Source organism: Tachypleus tridentatus, chromosome 11, assembly GCF_004210375.1.
Source record: "Tachypleus tridentatus isolate NWPU-2018 chromosome 11, ASM421037v1, whole genome shotgun sequence".
NCBI lineage: Eukaryota > Metazoa > Arthropoda > Merostomata > Xiphosura > Limulidae > Tachypleus > Tachypleus tridentatus.
The window spans coordinates 25,867,583-25,886,326 of NC_134835.1; positions in this window are offsets into that span (position 1 = coordinate 25,867,583).

Consider the following 18,744-nt stretch of genomic DNA (forward strand, 5'->3'; position numbering starts at 1 on the left):
AAATGGATATAATCCTAAGTTTCAATAATTCATGAAATGGATATAATCCTAGGTTTCAATAATTCATGAAATGGATATAATCCTGAGTTCCAATAATTCATGAAATAGATATAGTCCTGAGTTTCGATAATTCATGAAATGGATATAATCCTGAGTTTCAATAATTCATGAAATGGATATAATCCTGAGTTTCAATAATTCATGAAATGGATATAATCCTGAGTTTCAATAATTCATGAAATGGATATAATCCTGAGTTCCAATAATTCATGAAATGGATATAATCCTAAGTTTCAATAATTCATGAAATGGATATAATACTGAGTTTCAATAATTCATGAAATAGATATAGTCCTGAGTTTCGATAATTCATGAAATGGATATAATCCTGAGTTTCAATAATTCATGAAATGGATATAATCCTGAGTTCCAATAATTCATGAAATGGATATAATCCTAAGTTTCAATAATTCATGAAATTGATATAATCCTGAGTTTCAATAATTCATGAAATGGATATAATCCTGAGTTTTAATCATTCATGAAATGGATTTAATCCTGAGTTTCAATAATTCATGAAATGGATATAATCCTGAGTTTCAATAATTCATGAAATAGATATAGTCCTGAGTTTCGATAATTCATGAAATGGATATAATCCTGAGTTTCAATAATTCATGAAATGGATATAATCCTGAGTTTCAATAATTCATGAAATGGATATAATCCTGAGTTTCCAATAATTCATGAAATGGATATAATCCTAAGTTTCAATAATTCATGAAATTGATATAATCCTGAGTTTCAATAATTCATGAAATGGATATAATCCTGAGTTTTAATCATTCATGAAATGGATTTAATCCTGAGTTTCAATAATTCATGAAATGGATATAATCCTGAGTTTCAATAATTCATGAAATGGATATAATCCTAAGTTTCAATAATTCATGAAATAGATATAGTCCTGAGTTTCGATAATTCATGAAATGGACATAATCCTGAGTTTCAATAATTCATGAAATGGATATAATCCTGAGTTTCAATAATTCATGAAATGGATATAATCCTGAGTTCCAATAATTCATGAAATGGATATAATCCTAAGTTTCAATAATTCATGAAATTGATATAATCCTGAGTTTCAATAATTCATGAAATGGATATAATCCTGAGTTTTAATCATTCATGAAATGGATTTAATCCTGAGTTTCAATAATTCATGAAATGGATATAATCCTGAGTTTCAATAATTCATGAAATGGATATAATCCTAAGTTTCAATAATTCATGAAATGGATATAATCCTGAGTTTCAATAATTCATGAAATGGATATAATCCTGAGTTTTAATCATTCATGAAATGGATATAATCCTGAGTCTCAATAATTCATGAAATGGATATAATCCTGAGTTCCAATAATTCATGAAATGGATATAATCCTGAGTTTCAATAATTCATGAAATAGATATAATCCTGAGTTCCAATAATTTAGGAAATGAATATAATCCTGAGTTCCAATAATTCATGAAATGGATATAGTCCTGAGTTCCAATAATTCCTCAAATGGATATAATTCTGAGTTTCAATAATTCATGAAATGGATATAATCCTGAGTTCCAGTAATTCAGGAAATGGATATAATCCTAAGTTTCAATAATTCATGAAATGGATATAATCCTGAGTTTTAATAATTCATGAAATGGATATAATCCTGAGTTTCATTAATTCATGAAATGGATATAATCCTAACTTTCAATACTTCATAAAATGGATATAATCCTAGGTTTCAATAATTCATGAAATGGATATAATCCTGAGTTCCAATAATTCATGAAATAGATATAGTCCTGAGTTTCAATAATTCATGAAATGGATATAATCCTGAGTTTCAATAATTCATGAAATGGATATAATCCTGAGTTCCAATAATTCATGAAATGGATATAATCCTAAGTTTCAATAATTCATGAAATTGATATAATCCTGAGTTTCAATAATTCATGAAATGGATATAATCCTGAGTTTTAATCATTCATGAAATGGATTTAATCCTGAGTTTCAATAATTCATGAAATGGATATAATCCTAAGTTTCAATAATTCATGAAATGTATTTAATCCTGAGTTTCAATAATTCATGAAATGGATATAATCCTGAGTTTAAATAATTCATGAAATGGATATAATCCTGAGTTTCAATAATTCATGAAATGGATATAATCCTGAGTTCCAATAATTCATGAAATGGATATAGTCCTGAGTTCCAATAATTCCTCAAATGGATATAATTCTGAGTTTCAATAATTCATGAAATGGATATAATCCTAAGTTTCAATAATTCATGAAATGGATATAATCCTGAGTTTTAATAATTCATGAAATGGATATAATCCTGAGTTTCATTAATTCATGAAATGGATATAATCCTAACTTTCAATACTTCATGAAATGGATATAATCCTAGGTTTCAATAATTCATGAAATGGATATAATCCTGAGTTCCAATAATTCATGAAATAGATATAGTCCTGAGTTTCGATAATTCATGAAATGGATATAATCCTGAGTTTCAATAATTCATGAAATGGATATAATCCTGAGTTTCAATATTTCATGAAATGGATATAATCCTGAGTTTCAATAATTCATGAAATGGATATAATCCTGAGTTCCAATAATTCATGAAATGGATATAATCCTAAGTTTCAATAATTCATGAAATGGATATAATACTGAGTTTCAATAATTCATGAAATTGATATAGTCCTGAGTTTCGATAATTCATGAAATGGATATAATCCTGAGTTTCAATAATTCATGAAATGGATATAATCCTGAGTTCCAATAATTCATGAAATGGATATAATCCTAAGTTTCAATAATTCATGAAATTGATATAATCCTGAGTTTCAATAATTCATGAAATGGATATAATCCTAAGTTTCAATAATTCATGAAATTGATATAATCCTGAGTTTCAATAATTCATGAAATGGATATAATCCTGAGTTTTAATCATTCATGAAATGGATTTAATCCTGAGTTTCAATAATTCATGAAATGGATATAATCCTGAGTTTCAATAATTCATGAAATAGATATAGTCCTGAGTTTCGATAATTCATGAAATGGATATAATCCTGAGTTTCAATAATTCATGAAATGGATATAATCCTGAGTTTCAATAATTCATGAAATGGATATAATCCTGAGTGCCAATAATTCATGAAATGGATATAATCCTAAGTTTCAATAATTCATGAAATTGATATAATCCTGAGTTTCAATAATTCATGAAATGGATATAATCCTGAGTTTTAATCATTCATGAAATGGATTTAATCCTGAGTTTCAATAATTCATGAAATGGATATAATCCTGAGTTTCAATAATTCATGAAATGGATATAATCCTAAGTTTCAATAATTCATGAAATAGATATAGTCCTGAGTTTCGATAATTCATGAAATGGATATAATCCTGAGTTTCAATAATTCATGAAATGGATATAATCCTGAGTTTCAATAATTCATGAAATGGATATAATCCTGAGTTCCAATAATTCATGAAATGGATATAATCCTAAGTTTCAATAATTCATGAAATTGATATAATCCTGAGTTTCAATAATTCATGAAATGATATAATCCTGAGTTTTAATCATTCATTAAATGGATTTAATCCTGAGTTTCAATAATTCATGAAATGGATATAATCCTGAGTTTCAATAATTCATGAAATGGATATAATCCTAAGTTTCAATAATTCATGAAATGGATATAATCCTGAGTTTCAATAATTCATGAAATGGATATAATCCTGAGTTTTAATCATTCATGAAATGGATATAATCCTGAGTTCCAATAATTCATGAAATGGATATAATCCTAAGTTTCAATAATTCATGAAATGGATATAATCCTAAGTTTCAATAATTCATGAAATGGATATAATCCTGAGTTTTAATCATTCATGAAATGGATTTAATCCTGAGTTTCAATAATTCATGAAATGGATATAATCCTAAGTTTCAATAATTCATGAAATGGATATAATCCTGAGTTTCAATAATTCATGAAATGGATATAATCCTAAGTTTCAATAATTCAGGAAATGGATATAATCCTGAGTTTCAATAATTCATGAAATGGATATAATCCTGAGTTTCATTAATTCATGAAATGGATATAATCCTAAGTTTCAATAATTCATGAAATGGATATAATCCTGAGTTTCAATAATTCATGAAATGGATATAATCCTGAGTTTTAATCATTCATGAAATGGATATAATCCTGAGTTCCAATAATTCATGAAATGGATATAATCCTAAGTTTCAATAATTCATGAAATGGATATAATCCTAAGTTTCAATAATTCATGAAATGGATATAATCCTGAGTTTTAATCATTCATGAAATGGATTTAATCCTGAGTTTCAATAATTCATGAAATGGATATAATCCTTTCAATAATTCATGAAATGGATATAATCCTGAGTTTCAATAATTCATGAAATGGATATAATCCTGAGTTTCAATAATTCATGAAATGGATATAATCCTGAGTTTCAATAATTCATGAAATGGATATAATCCTGAGTTTCAATAATTCATGAAATGGATATAATCCTGAGTTTCATTAATTCATGAAATGGATATAATCCTGAGTTTCAATAATTCATGAAATGGATATAATCCTGAGTTTCATTAATTCATGAAATGGATATAATCCTGAGTTTCAATAATTCATGAAATGGATATAATCCTGAGTTTCAATAATTCATGAAATGGATATAATCCTGAGTTCCAATAATTCATGAAATGGATATAATCCTGAGTTTCAATAATTCATGAAATGGATATAATCCTGAGTTTTTCAATAATTCATGAAATGGATATAATCCTGAGTTTCAATAATTCATGAAATGGATATAATCCTGAGTTCTAATTCATGAGTATAATCCTAAGTTTCAATAATTCATGAAATGGATATAATCCTGAGTTTCAATAATTCATGAAATGGATATAATCCTGAGTTTCAATAATTCATGAAATGGATATAATCCTGAGTTTCAATAATTCATGAAATGGATATAATCCTGAGTTTCAATAATTCATGAAATGGATATAATCCTGAGTTCCAATAATTCATGAAATGGATATAATCCTGAGTTTCAATAATTCATGAAATGGATATAATCCTGAGTTTCAATAATTCATGAAATGGATATAATCCTGAGTTTCAATAATTCATGAAATGGATATAATCCTGAGTTTCAATAATTCATGAAATGGATATAATCCTGAGTTTCAATAATTCAGTTTCAATAATTCATGAAATGGATATAATCCTAAGTTTCAGTTTCAATAATTCATGAAATGGATATAATCCTGAGTTTCCTGAGTTTCAATAATTCATGAAATGGATATAATCCTGAGTTTCAATAATTCATGAAATGGATATAATCCTGAGTTTCAATAATTCATGAAATGGATATAATCCTGAGTTTCAATAATTCATGAAATGGATATAATCCTGAGTTTCAATAATTCATGAAATGGATATAATCCTGAGTTTCAATGAAATGGATATAATCCTGAGTTTCAATAATTCATGAAATGGATATAATCCTAAGTTTCAATAATTCATGAAATGGATATAATCCTGAGTTTCAATAATTCATGAAATGGATATAATCCTAAAATGTTTCAGTGGATATAATCCTGAGTTTCAATAATTCATGAAATGGATATAATCCTGAGTTTCCATGAGGATATAATCCTGAGTTTCAATTTCATGAAATGGATATAATCCTGAGTTTCAATAATTCATGAAATGGATATAATCCTGAGTTTCAATAATTCATGAAATGGATATAATCCTGAGTTTCAATAATTCATGAAATGGATAAATGGATATTCAATAATTCATGAAATGTATAATCCTGAGTTTCAATAATTCATGAAATGGATATAATCCTGAGTTTCAATAATTCATGAAATGGATATAATCCTGAGTTTCAATAATTCATGAAATGGATATAATCCTAAGTTTCAATAATTCATGAAATGGATATAATCCTGAGTTTCAATAATTCATGAAATGGATATAATCCTGAGTTTCAATAATTCATGAAATGGATATAATCCTGAGTTTCAATAATTCATGAAATGGATATAATCCTGAGTTTCAATAATTCATGAAATGGATATAATCCTGAGTTTCAATAATTCATGAAATGGATATAATCCTGAGTTTCAATAATTCATGAAATGGATATAATCCTGAGTTTCAATAATTCATGAAATGGATATAATCCTGAGTTTCAATAATTCATGAAATGGATATAATCCTGAGTTTCAATAATTCATGAAATGGATATAATCCTGAGTTTCAATAATTCATGAAATGGATATAATCCTGAGTTTCAATAATTCATGAAATGGATATAATCCTGAGTTTCAATAATTCATGAAATGGATATAATCCTGAGTTTCAATAATTCATGAAATGGATATAATCCTGAGTTTCAATAATTCATGAAATGGATTTCAATAATTCATGAAATGGATATAATCCTGAGTTTCAATAATTCATGAAATGGATATAATCCTAAGTTTCAATAATTCATGAAATGGATATAATCCTGAGTTTCAATAATTCATGAAATGGATATAATCCTGAGTTTCAATAATTCATGAAATGGATATAATCCTGAGTTTCAATAATTCATGAAATGGATATAATCCTGAGTTTCAATAATTCATGAAATGGATATAATCCTGAGTTTCAATAATTCATGAAATGGATATAATCCTGAGTTTCAATAATTCATGAAATGGATATAATCCTGAGTTTCAATAATTCATGAAATGGATATAATCCTGAGTTTCAATAATTCATGAAATGGATATAATCCTGAGTTTCAAGTAATTCATGAAATGGATATAATCCTGAGTTTCAATAATTCATGAAATGGATATAATCCTGAGTTTCAATAATTCATGAAATGGATATAATCCTGAGTTTCAATAATTCATGAAATGGATATAATCCTGAGTTTCAATAATTCATGAAATGGATATAATCCTGAGTTTCAATAATTCATGAAATGGATATAATCCTGAGTTTCAATAATTCATGAAATGGATATAATCCTGAGTTTCAATAATTCATGAAATGGATATAATCCTGAGTTTCAATAATTCATGAAATGGATATAATCCAAGTTTCAATAATTCATGAAATGGATATAATCCTGAGTTTCAATAATTCATGAAATGGATATAATCCTGAGTTTCAATAATTCATGAAATGGATATAATCCTGAGTTTCAATAATTCATGAAATGGATATAATCCTGAGTTTCAATAATTCATGAAATGGATATAATCCTGAGTTTCAATAATTCATGAAATGGATATAATCCTGAGTTTCAATAATTCATGAAATGGATATAATCCTGAGTTTCAATAATTCATGAAATGGATATAATCCTGAGTTTCAATAATTCATGAAATGGATATAATCCTGAGTTTCAATAATTCATGAAATGGATATAATCCTGAGTTTCAATAATTCATGAAATGGATATAATCCTGAGTTTCAATAATTCATGAAATGGATATAATCCTGAGTTTCAATAATTCATGAAATGGATATAATCCTGAGTTTCAATAATTCATGAAATGGATATAATCCTGAGTTTCAATAATTCATGAAATGGATATAATCCTGAGTTTCAATAATTCATGAAATGGATATAATCCTGAGTTTCAATAATTCATGAAATGGATATAATCCTGAGTTTAATAATTCATGAAATGGATATAATCCTGAGTTTCAATAATTCATGAAATGGATATAATCCTGAGTTTCAATAATTCATGAAATGGATATAATCCTGAGTTTCAATAATTTCATGAAATGGATATAATCCTGAGTTTCAATAATTCATGAAATGGATATAATCCTGAGTTTCAATAATTCATGAAATGGATATAATCCTGAGTTTCAATAATTCATGAAATGGATATAATCCTGAGTTTTCAATAATTCATGAAATGGATATAATCCTGAGTTTCAATAATTCATGAAATGGATATAATCCTGAGTTTCAATAATTCATGAAATGGATATAATCCTGAGTTTCAATAATTCATGAAATGGATATAATCCTGAGTTTCAATGAATTCATTTCAATAATTCATGAAATGGATATAATCCTGAGTTTCAATAATTCAAAATGGATATAATCCTGAGTTTCAATAATTCATGAAATGGATATAATCCTGAGTTTCAATAATTCATGAAATGGATATAATCCTGAGTTTCAGTTTCCTGAATAATTCATGAAATGGATATAATCCTGAGTTTCAATAATTCATGAAATGGATATAATCCTGAGTTTCAATAATTCATGAAATGGATATAATCCTGAGTTTCAATAATTCATGAAATGGATATAATCCTGAGTTTCAATAATTCATGAAATGGATATAATCCTGAGTTTCAATAATTCATGAAATGGATATAATCCTGAGTTTCAATAATTCATGAAATGGATATAATCCTAAGTTTCAGTTTCAATAATTCATGAAATGGATATAATCCTGAGTTTCAATAATTCATGAAATGGATATAATCCTGAGTTTCAATAATTCATGAAATGGATATAATCCTGAGTTTCAATAATTCATGAAATGGATATAATCCTGAGTTTCAATAATTCATGAAATGGATATAATCCTGAGTTTCAATAATTCATGAAATGGATATAATCCTGAGTTTCAATCATTCATGAAATGGATATAATCCTGAGTTTCAATAATTCATGAAATGGATATAATCCTGAGTTTCAATAATTCATGAAATGGATATAATCCTGAGTTTCAATAATTCATGAAATTTCCTGAGTTTCAATAATTCATGAAATGGATATAATCCTGAGTTTCAATAATTCATGAAATGGATATAATCCTGAGTTTCAATAATTCATGAAATGGATATAATCCTGAGTTTCAATAATTCATGAAATGGATATAATCCTGAGTTTCAATAATTCATGAAATGGATATAATCCTGAGTTTCAATAATTCATGAAATGGATATAATCCTGAGTTTCAATAATTCATGAAATGGATATAATCCTGAGTTTCAATGGATACTGTGGTAATTCATGAAATGGATATAATCCTGAGTTTCAATAATTCATGAAATGGATATAATCCTGAGTTTCAATAATTCATGAAATGGATATAATCCTGAGTTTCAATAATTCATGAAATGGATATAATCCTGAGTTTCAATAATTCATGAAATGGATATAATCCTGAGTTTCAATAATTCATGAAATGGATATAATCCTGAGTTTCAATAATTCATGAAATGGATATAATCCTGAGTTTCAATAATTCATGAAATGGATATAATCCTGAGTTTCAATAATTCATGAAATATAATCCTGAGTTTCAATCCTGAAATGGATTAATCCTGAGTTTCAATAATTCATGAAATGGATATAATCCTGAGTTTCAATAATTCATGAAATGGATATAATCCTGAGTTTCAATAATTCATGAAATGGATATAATCCTGAGTTTCAATAATTCATGAAATGGATATAATCCTGAGTTTCAATAATTCATGAAATGGATATAATCCTGAGTTCCAATAATTCATGAAATGGATATAATCCAATAATTCATGAAATGGATATAATCCTAAGTTTCAATAATTCATGAAATGGATATAATCCTGAGTTTCAATAATTCATGAAATGGATATAATCCTGAGTTTCATAATTCATGAAATGGATATAATCCTGAGTTTCAATAATTCATGAAATGGATATAATCCTGAGTTTCAATAATTCATGAAATGGATATAATCCTGAGTTTCAATAATTCATGAAATGGATATAATCCTGAGTTTCAATAATTCATGAAATGGATATAATCCTGAGTTTCAATAATTCATGAAATGGATATAATCCTGAGTTTCAATAATTCATGAAATGGATATAATCCTGAGTTTCAATAATTCATGAAATGGATATAATCCTGAGTTTCAATAATTCATGAAATGGATATAATCCTGAGTTTCAATAATTCATGAAATGGATATAATCCTGAGTTTCAATAATTCATGAAATGGATATAATCCTGAGTTTCAATAATTCATGAAATGGATATAATCCTGAGTTTCAATAATTCATGAAATGGATATAATCCTGAGTTTCAATAATTCATGAAATGGATATAATCCTGAATAATTCATGATAATTCATGAAATGGATATAACCTGAGTTTCCTGAGTTTCAATAATTCATGAAATGGATATAATCCTGAGTTTCAATAATTCATGAAATGGATATAATCCTGAGTTTCAAAATAATTCATGAAATGGATATAATCCTGAGTTTCAATAATTCATGAAATGGATATAATCCTGAGTTTCAATAATTCATGAAATGGATATAATCCTGAGTTTCAATAATTCATGAAATGGATATAATCCTGAGTTTCAATAATTCATGAAATGGATATAATCCTGAGTTTCAATAATTCATGAAATGGATATAATCCTGAGTTTCAATAATTCATGAAATGGATATAATCCTGAGTTAATCAATAATTCATGAAATGGATATAATCCTGAGTTTCAATAATTCATGAAATGGATATAATCCTGAGTTTCAATAATTCATGAAATGGATATAATCCTGAGTTTCAATAATTCATGAAATGGATATAATCCTGAGTTTCAATAATTCATGAAATGGATATAATCCTGTTTCAGAAATGGATATAATCAAATAATTCATGAAATGGATATAATCCTGAGTTTCAATAATTCATGAAATGGATATAATCCTGAGTTTCAATAATTCATGAAATGGATATAATCCTGAGTTTCAATAATTCATGAAATGGATATAATCCTGAGTTTCAATAATTCATGAAATGGATATAATCCTGAGTTCCAATAATTCATGAAATGGATATAATCCTGAGTTTCAATAATTCATGAAATGGATATAATCCTGAGTTTCAATAATTCATGAAATGGATATAATCCTGAGTTTCAATAATTCATGAAATGGATATAATCCTGAGTTTCAATAATTCATGAAATGGATATAATCCTGAGTTTCCTAAGTTTCAATACATTCATGAAATGGATATAATCCTGAGTTTCAATAATTCATGAAATGGATATAATCCTGAGTTTCAATAATTCATGAAATGGATATAATCCTGAGTTTCAATAATTCATGAAATGGATATAATATAATCCATGAAATGGATATAATCCTGAGTTTCAATAATTCATGAAATGGATATAATCCTGAGTTTCAATAATTCATGAAATGGATATAATCCTGAGTTTCAATAATTCATGAAATGGATATAATCCTGAGTTTCAATAATTCATGAAATGGATATAATCCTGAGTTTCAATAATTCATGAAATGGATATAATCCTGAGTTTCAATAATTCATGAAATGGATATAATCCTGAGTTTCAATAATTCATGAAATGGATATAATCCTGAGTTCCAATAATTCATGAAATGGATATAATCCTGAGTTTCAATAATTCAAATGAAATGGATATATAATCCTGAGTTTCAATTCATGAAATGGATATAATCCTGATTCATGAAATGGATATAATCCTGAGTTAATCAATAATTCATGAAATGGATATAATCCTGAGTTTCAATAATTCATGAAATGGATATAATCCTGAGTTTCAATAATTCATGAAATGGATATAATCCTGAGTTTCAATAATTCATGAAATGGATATAATCCTGAGTTTCAATAATTCATGAAATGGATATAATCCTGAGTTCCAATAATTCATGAAATAATTCATGAAATGGATATAATCCTGAGTTTCAATAATTCATGAAATGGATATAATCCTGAGTTTCAATAATTCATGAAATGGATATAACCTGAGTTTCAATAATTCATGAAATGTTAATCCTGAGGTTTCATAATTCATGAAATGGATATAATCCTGAGTTTCAATAATTCATGAAATGGATATAATCCTGAGTTTCAATAATTCATGAAATGGATATAATCCTGAGTTTCAATAATTCATGAAATGGATATAATCCTGAGTTTCAATAATTCATGAAATGGATATAATCCTGAGTTTCAATAATTCATGAAATGGATATAATCCTGAGTTTCAATAATTCATGAAATGGATATAATCCTGAGTTTCAATAATTCATGAAATGGATATAATCCTGAGTTTCAATAATTCATGAAATGGATATAATCCTGAGTTTCAATAATTCATGAAATGGATATAATCCTGAGTTTCAATAATTCATGAAATGGATATAATCCTGGAGTTTCAATAATTCATGAAATGGATATAATCCTGAGTTTCAATAATTCATGAAATGGATATAATCCTGAGTTTCAATAATTCATGAAATGGATATAATCCTGAGTTTCAATAATTCATGAAATGGATATAATCCTGAGTTTCAATAATTCATGAAATGGATATAATCCTGAGTTTCAATAATTCATGAAATGGATATAATCCTGAGTTTCAATAATTCATGAAATGGATATAATCCTGAGTTTCAATAATTCATGAAATGGATATAATCCTGAGTTTCAATAATTCATGAAATGGATATAATCCTGAGTTTCAATAATCCATGAAATGGATATAATCCTGAGTTTCAATAATTCATGAAATGGATATAATCCTGAGTTTCAATAATTCATGAAATGGATATAATCCTGAGTTTCAATAATTCATGAAATGGATATAATCCTGAGTTTCAATAATTCATGAAATGGATATAATCCTGAGTTTCAATAATTCATGAAATGGATATAATCCTGAGTTTCAATAATTCATGAAATGGATATAATCCTGAGTTTCAATAATTCATGAAATGGATAATCCTAGTTTCATTCATGAAATTATAATCAATAATTCATGAAATGGATATAATCCTGAGTTTCAATAATTCATGAAATGGATATAATCCTGAGTTTCAATAATTCATGAAATGGATATAATCCTGAGTTTCAATAATTCATGAAATGGATATAATCCTGAGTTTCAATAATTCATGAAATGGATATAATCCTGAGTTTCAATAATTCATGAAATGGATATAATCCTGAGTTAATCCTGAATAATTCATGAAATGGATATAATCCTGAGTTTCAATAATTCATGAAATGGATATAATCCTGAGTTTCAATAATTCATGAAATGGATATAATCCTGAGTTTCAATAATTCATGAAATGGATATAATCCTGAGTTTCAATAATTCATGAAATGGATATAATCCTGAGTTTCAATAATTCATGAAATGGATATAATCCTGAGTTTCAATAATTCATGAAATGGATATAATCCTGAGTTTCAATATATTCCTGAGTTTCAATAATTCATGAAATGGATATAATCCAATAATTCATGAAATGGATATAATCCTGAGTTTCAATTCATGAAATGGATATAATCCTGAGTTTCAATAATTCATGAAATGGATATAATCCTGAGTTTCAATAATTCATGAAATGGATATAATCCTGAAATGGATATTCCTGAGTTTCATAATTCATGAAATGGATATAATCCTAATAATTGATGGATATAATCCTGGATATAAATCCTGAGTTTCAATAATTCATGAAATGGATATAATCCTGAGTTTCAATAATTCATGAAATGGATATAATCCTGAGTTTCAATAATTCATGAAATGGATATAATCCTGAGTTTCAATAATTCATGAAATGGATATAATCCTGAGTTAATCAATAATTCATGAAATGGATATAATCCTGAGTTTCAATATAAATGAAATGGATATAATCCTGAGTTTCAATAATTCATGAAATGGATATAATCCTGAGTTTCAATAATTCATGAAATGGATATAATCCTGAGTTTCAATAATTCATGAAATGGATATAATCCTGAGTTTCAATAATTCATGAAATGGATATAATCCTGAGTTTCAATAATTCATGAAATGGATATAATTTTAATTCATGATATAATCCTGAGTTTCAATAATTCATGAAATGGATATAATCCTGAGTTTCAATAATTCATGAAATGGATATAATCCTGAGTTTCAATAATTCATGAAATGGATATAATCCTGAGTTTCAATAATTCATGAAATGGATATAATCCTGAGTTTCAATAATTCATGAAATGGATATAATCCTGAGTTTCAATAATTCATTTCAATAATTCATGAAATGGATATAATCCTGAGTTTCAATAATTCATGAAATGGATATAATCCCTGAGTTTCAATAATTCATGAAATGGATATAATCCTGAGTTTCAATAATTCATGAAATGGATATAATCCTGAGTTTCAATAATTCATGAAATGGATATAATCCTGAGTTTCAATAATTCATGAAATGGATATAATCCTGAGTTTCAATAATTCATGAAATGGATATAATCCTGAGTTTCAATAATTCATGAAATGGATATAATCCTGAGTTTCCAATAATTCATGAAATGGATATAATCCTGAGTTCCAATAATTCATGAAATGGATATAATCCAATAATTCATGAAATGGATATAATCCTGAGTTTCAATAATTCATGAAATGGATATAATCCTGAGTTTCAATAATTCATGAAATGGATATAATCCTGAGTTTCAATAATTCATGAAATGGATATAATCCTGAGTTTCAATAATTCATGAAATGGATATAATCCTGAGTTTCAATAATTCATGAAATGGATATAATCCAATAATTCATGAGTTAATCCTGAGTTTCAATAATTCATGAAATGGATATAATCCTGAGTTTCAATAATTCATGAAATGGATATAATCCTGAGTTTCAATAATTCATGAAATGGATATAATCCTGAGTTTCAATAATTCATGAAATGGATATAATCCTGAGTTTCAATAATTCATGAAATGGATATAATCCTGAGTTTCAATAATTCATGAAATGGATATAATCCTGAGTTTCAATAATTCATGAAATGGATATAATCCTGAGTTTCAATAATTCATGAAATGGATATAATCCTGAGTTTCAATAATTCATGAAATGGATATAATCCTGAGTTTCAATAATTCATGAAATGGATATAATCCTGAGTTTCAATAATTCATGAAATGGATATAATCCTGAGTTTCAATAATTCATGAAATGGATATAATCCTGAGTTTCAATAATTCATGAAATGGATATAATCCTGAGTTTCAATAATTCATGAAATGGATATAATCCTGAGTTTCAATAATTCATGAAATGGATATAATAATCTGAGTTTCAATAATTCATGAAATGGATATAATCCTGAGTTTCAATAATTCATGAAATGGATATAATCCTGAGTTTCAATAATTCATGAAATGGATATAATCCTGAGTTTCAATAATTCATGAAATGGATATAATCCTGAGTTTCAATAATTCATGAAATGGATATAATCCTGAGTTTCAATAATTCATGAAATGGATATAATCCTGAGTTTCAATAATTCATGAAATGGATATAATCCTGAGTTTCAATAATTCATGAAATGGATATAATCCTGAGTTTCAATAATTCATGAAATGGATATAATCCTGAGTTTCAATAATTCATGAAATGGATATAATCCTGAGTTTCAATAATTCATGAAATGGATATAATCCTGAGTTTCAATAATTCATGAAATGGATATAATCCTGAGTTTCAATAATTCATGAAATGGATATAATCCTGAGTTTCAATAATTCATGAAATGGATATAATCCTGAGTTTCAATAATTCATGAAATGGATATAATCCTGAGTTTCAATAATTCATGAAATGGATATAATCCTGAGTTTCAATAATTCATGAAATGGATATAATCCTGAGTTTCAATAATTCATGAAATGGATATAATCCTGAGTTTCAATAATTCATGAAATGGATATAATCCTGAGTTTCAATAATTCATGAAATGGATATAATCCTGAGTTTCAATAATTCATGAAATGGATATAATCCTGAGTTTTAATAATTCATGAAATGGATATAATCCTGAGTTTCAATAATTCATGAAATGGATATAATCCTGAGTTTCAATAATTCATGAAATGGATATAATCCTGAGTTTCAATAATGAAATGGATATAATCCTGAGTTTCAATAATTCATGAAATGGATATAATCCTGAGTTTCAATAATTCATGAAATGGATATAATCCTGAGTTTCAATAATTCATGAAATGGATATAATCCTGAGTTTCAATAATTCATGAAATGGATATAATCCTGAGTTTCAATAATTCATGAAATGGATATAATCCTGAGTTTCAATAATTCATGAAATGGATATAATCCTGAGTTTCAATAATTCATGAAATGGATATAATCCTGAGTTTCAATAATTCATGAAATGGATATAATCCTGAGTTTCAATAATTCATGAAATGGATATAATCCTGAGTTTCAATAATTCATGAAATGGATATAATCCTGAGTTTCAATAATTCATGAAATGGATATAATCCTGAGTTTCAATAATTCATGAAATGGATATAATCCTGAGTTTCAATAATTCATGAAATGGATATAATCCTGAGTTTCAATAATTCATGAAATGGATATAATCCTGAGTTTCAATAATTCATGAAATGGATATAATCCTGAGTTTCAATAATTCATGAAATGGATATAATCCTGAGTTTCAATAATTCATGAAATGGATATAATCCTGAGTTTCAATAATTCATGAAATGGATATAATCCTGAGTTTCAATAATTCATGAAATGGATATAATCCTGAGTTTCAATAATTCATGAAATGGATATAATCCTGAGTTTCAATAATTCATGAAATGGATATAATCCTGAGTTTAATTCAATAATTCATGAAATGGATATAATCCTGAGTTTCAATAATTCATGAAATGGATATAATCCTGAGTTCCAATAATTCATGAAATGGATATAATCCTGAGTTTCAATAATTCATGAAATGGATATAATCCTGAGTTTCAATAATTCATGAAATGGATATAATCCTGAGTTTCAATAATTCATGAAATGGATATAATCCTGAGTTTCAATAATTCATGAAATGGATATAATCCTGAGTTTCCAATAATTCATGAAATGGATATAATCCTGAGTTTCAATAATTCATGAAATGGATATAATCCTGAGTTTCAATAATTCATGAAATGGATATAATCCTGAGTTTCAATAATTCATGAAATGGATATAATCCTGAGTTTCAATAATTCATGAAATGGATATAATCCTGAGTTTCAATAATTCATGAAATGGATATAATCCTAAGTTTCCACAATAATTCATGAAATGGATATAATCCTGAGTTTCAATAATTCATGAAATGGATATAATCCTGAGTTTCAATAATTCATGAAATGGATATAATCCTGAGTTTCAATAATTCATGAAATGGATATAATCCTGAGTTTCAATAATTCATGAAATGGATATAATCCTGAGTTTCAATAATTCATGAAATGGATATAATCCTGAGTTTCAATAATTCATGAAATGGATATAATCCTGAGTTTCAATAATTCATGAAATGGATATAATCCTGAGTTTCAATAATTCATGAAATGGATATAATCCTGAGTTTCAATAATTCATGAAATGGATATAATCCTGAGTTTCAATAATTCATGAAATGGATATAATCCTGAGTTTCAATAATTCATGAAATGGATATAATCCCCTGAGTTTCAATAATTCATGAAATGGATATAATCCTGAGTTTCAATAATTCATGAAATGGATATAATCCTGAGTTTCAATAATTCATGAAATGGATATAATCCTGAGTTTCAATAATTCATGAAATGGATATAATCCTGAGTTTCAATAATTCATGAAATGGATATAATCCTGAGTTTCAAGTTTCAATAATCATGAAATGGATATAATCCTGAGTTTCAATAATTCATGAAATGGATATAATCCTGAGTTTCAATAATTCATGAAATGGATATAATCCTGAGTTTCAATTTCAATAATTCATGAAATGGATATAATCCTGAGTTTCAATAATTCATGAAATGGATATAATCCTGAGTTTCAATAATTCATGAAATGGATATAATCCTGAGTTTCAATAATTCATGAAATGGATATAATCCTGAGTTTCAATAATTCATGAAATGGATATAATCCTGAGTTTCAATAATTCATGAAATGGATATAATCCTGAGTTTCAATAATTCATGAAATGGATATAATCCTGAGTTTCAATAATTCATGAAATGGATATAATCCTGAGTTTCAATAATTCATGAAATGGATATAATCCTGAGTTTCAATAATTCATGAAATGGATATAATCCTGAGTTTCAATAATTCATGAAATGGATATAATCCTGAGTTTCAATAATTCATGAAATGGATATAATCCTGAGTTTCAATAATTCATGAAATGGATATAATCCTGAGTTTCAATAATTCATGAAATGGATATAATCCTGAGTTTCATAATTCATGAAATGGATATAATCCTGAGTTCCAATAATTCATGAAATGGATATAATCCTGAGTTTCAATAATTCATGAAATGGATATAATCCTGAGTTTCAATAATTCATGAAATGGATATAATCCTGAGTTTCAATAATTCATGAAATGGATATAATCCTGAGTTTCAATAATTCATGAAATGGATATAATCCTGAGTTCCTGAATTCATGAAATGGATATAAGTCCTGA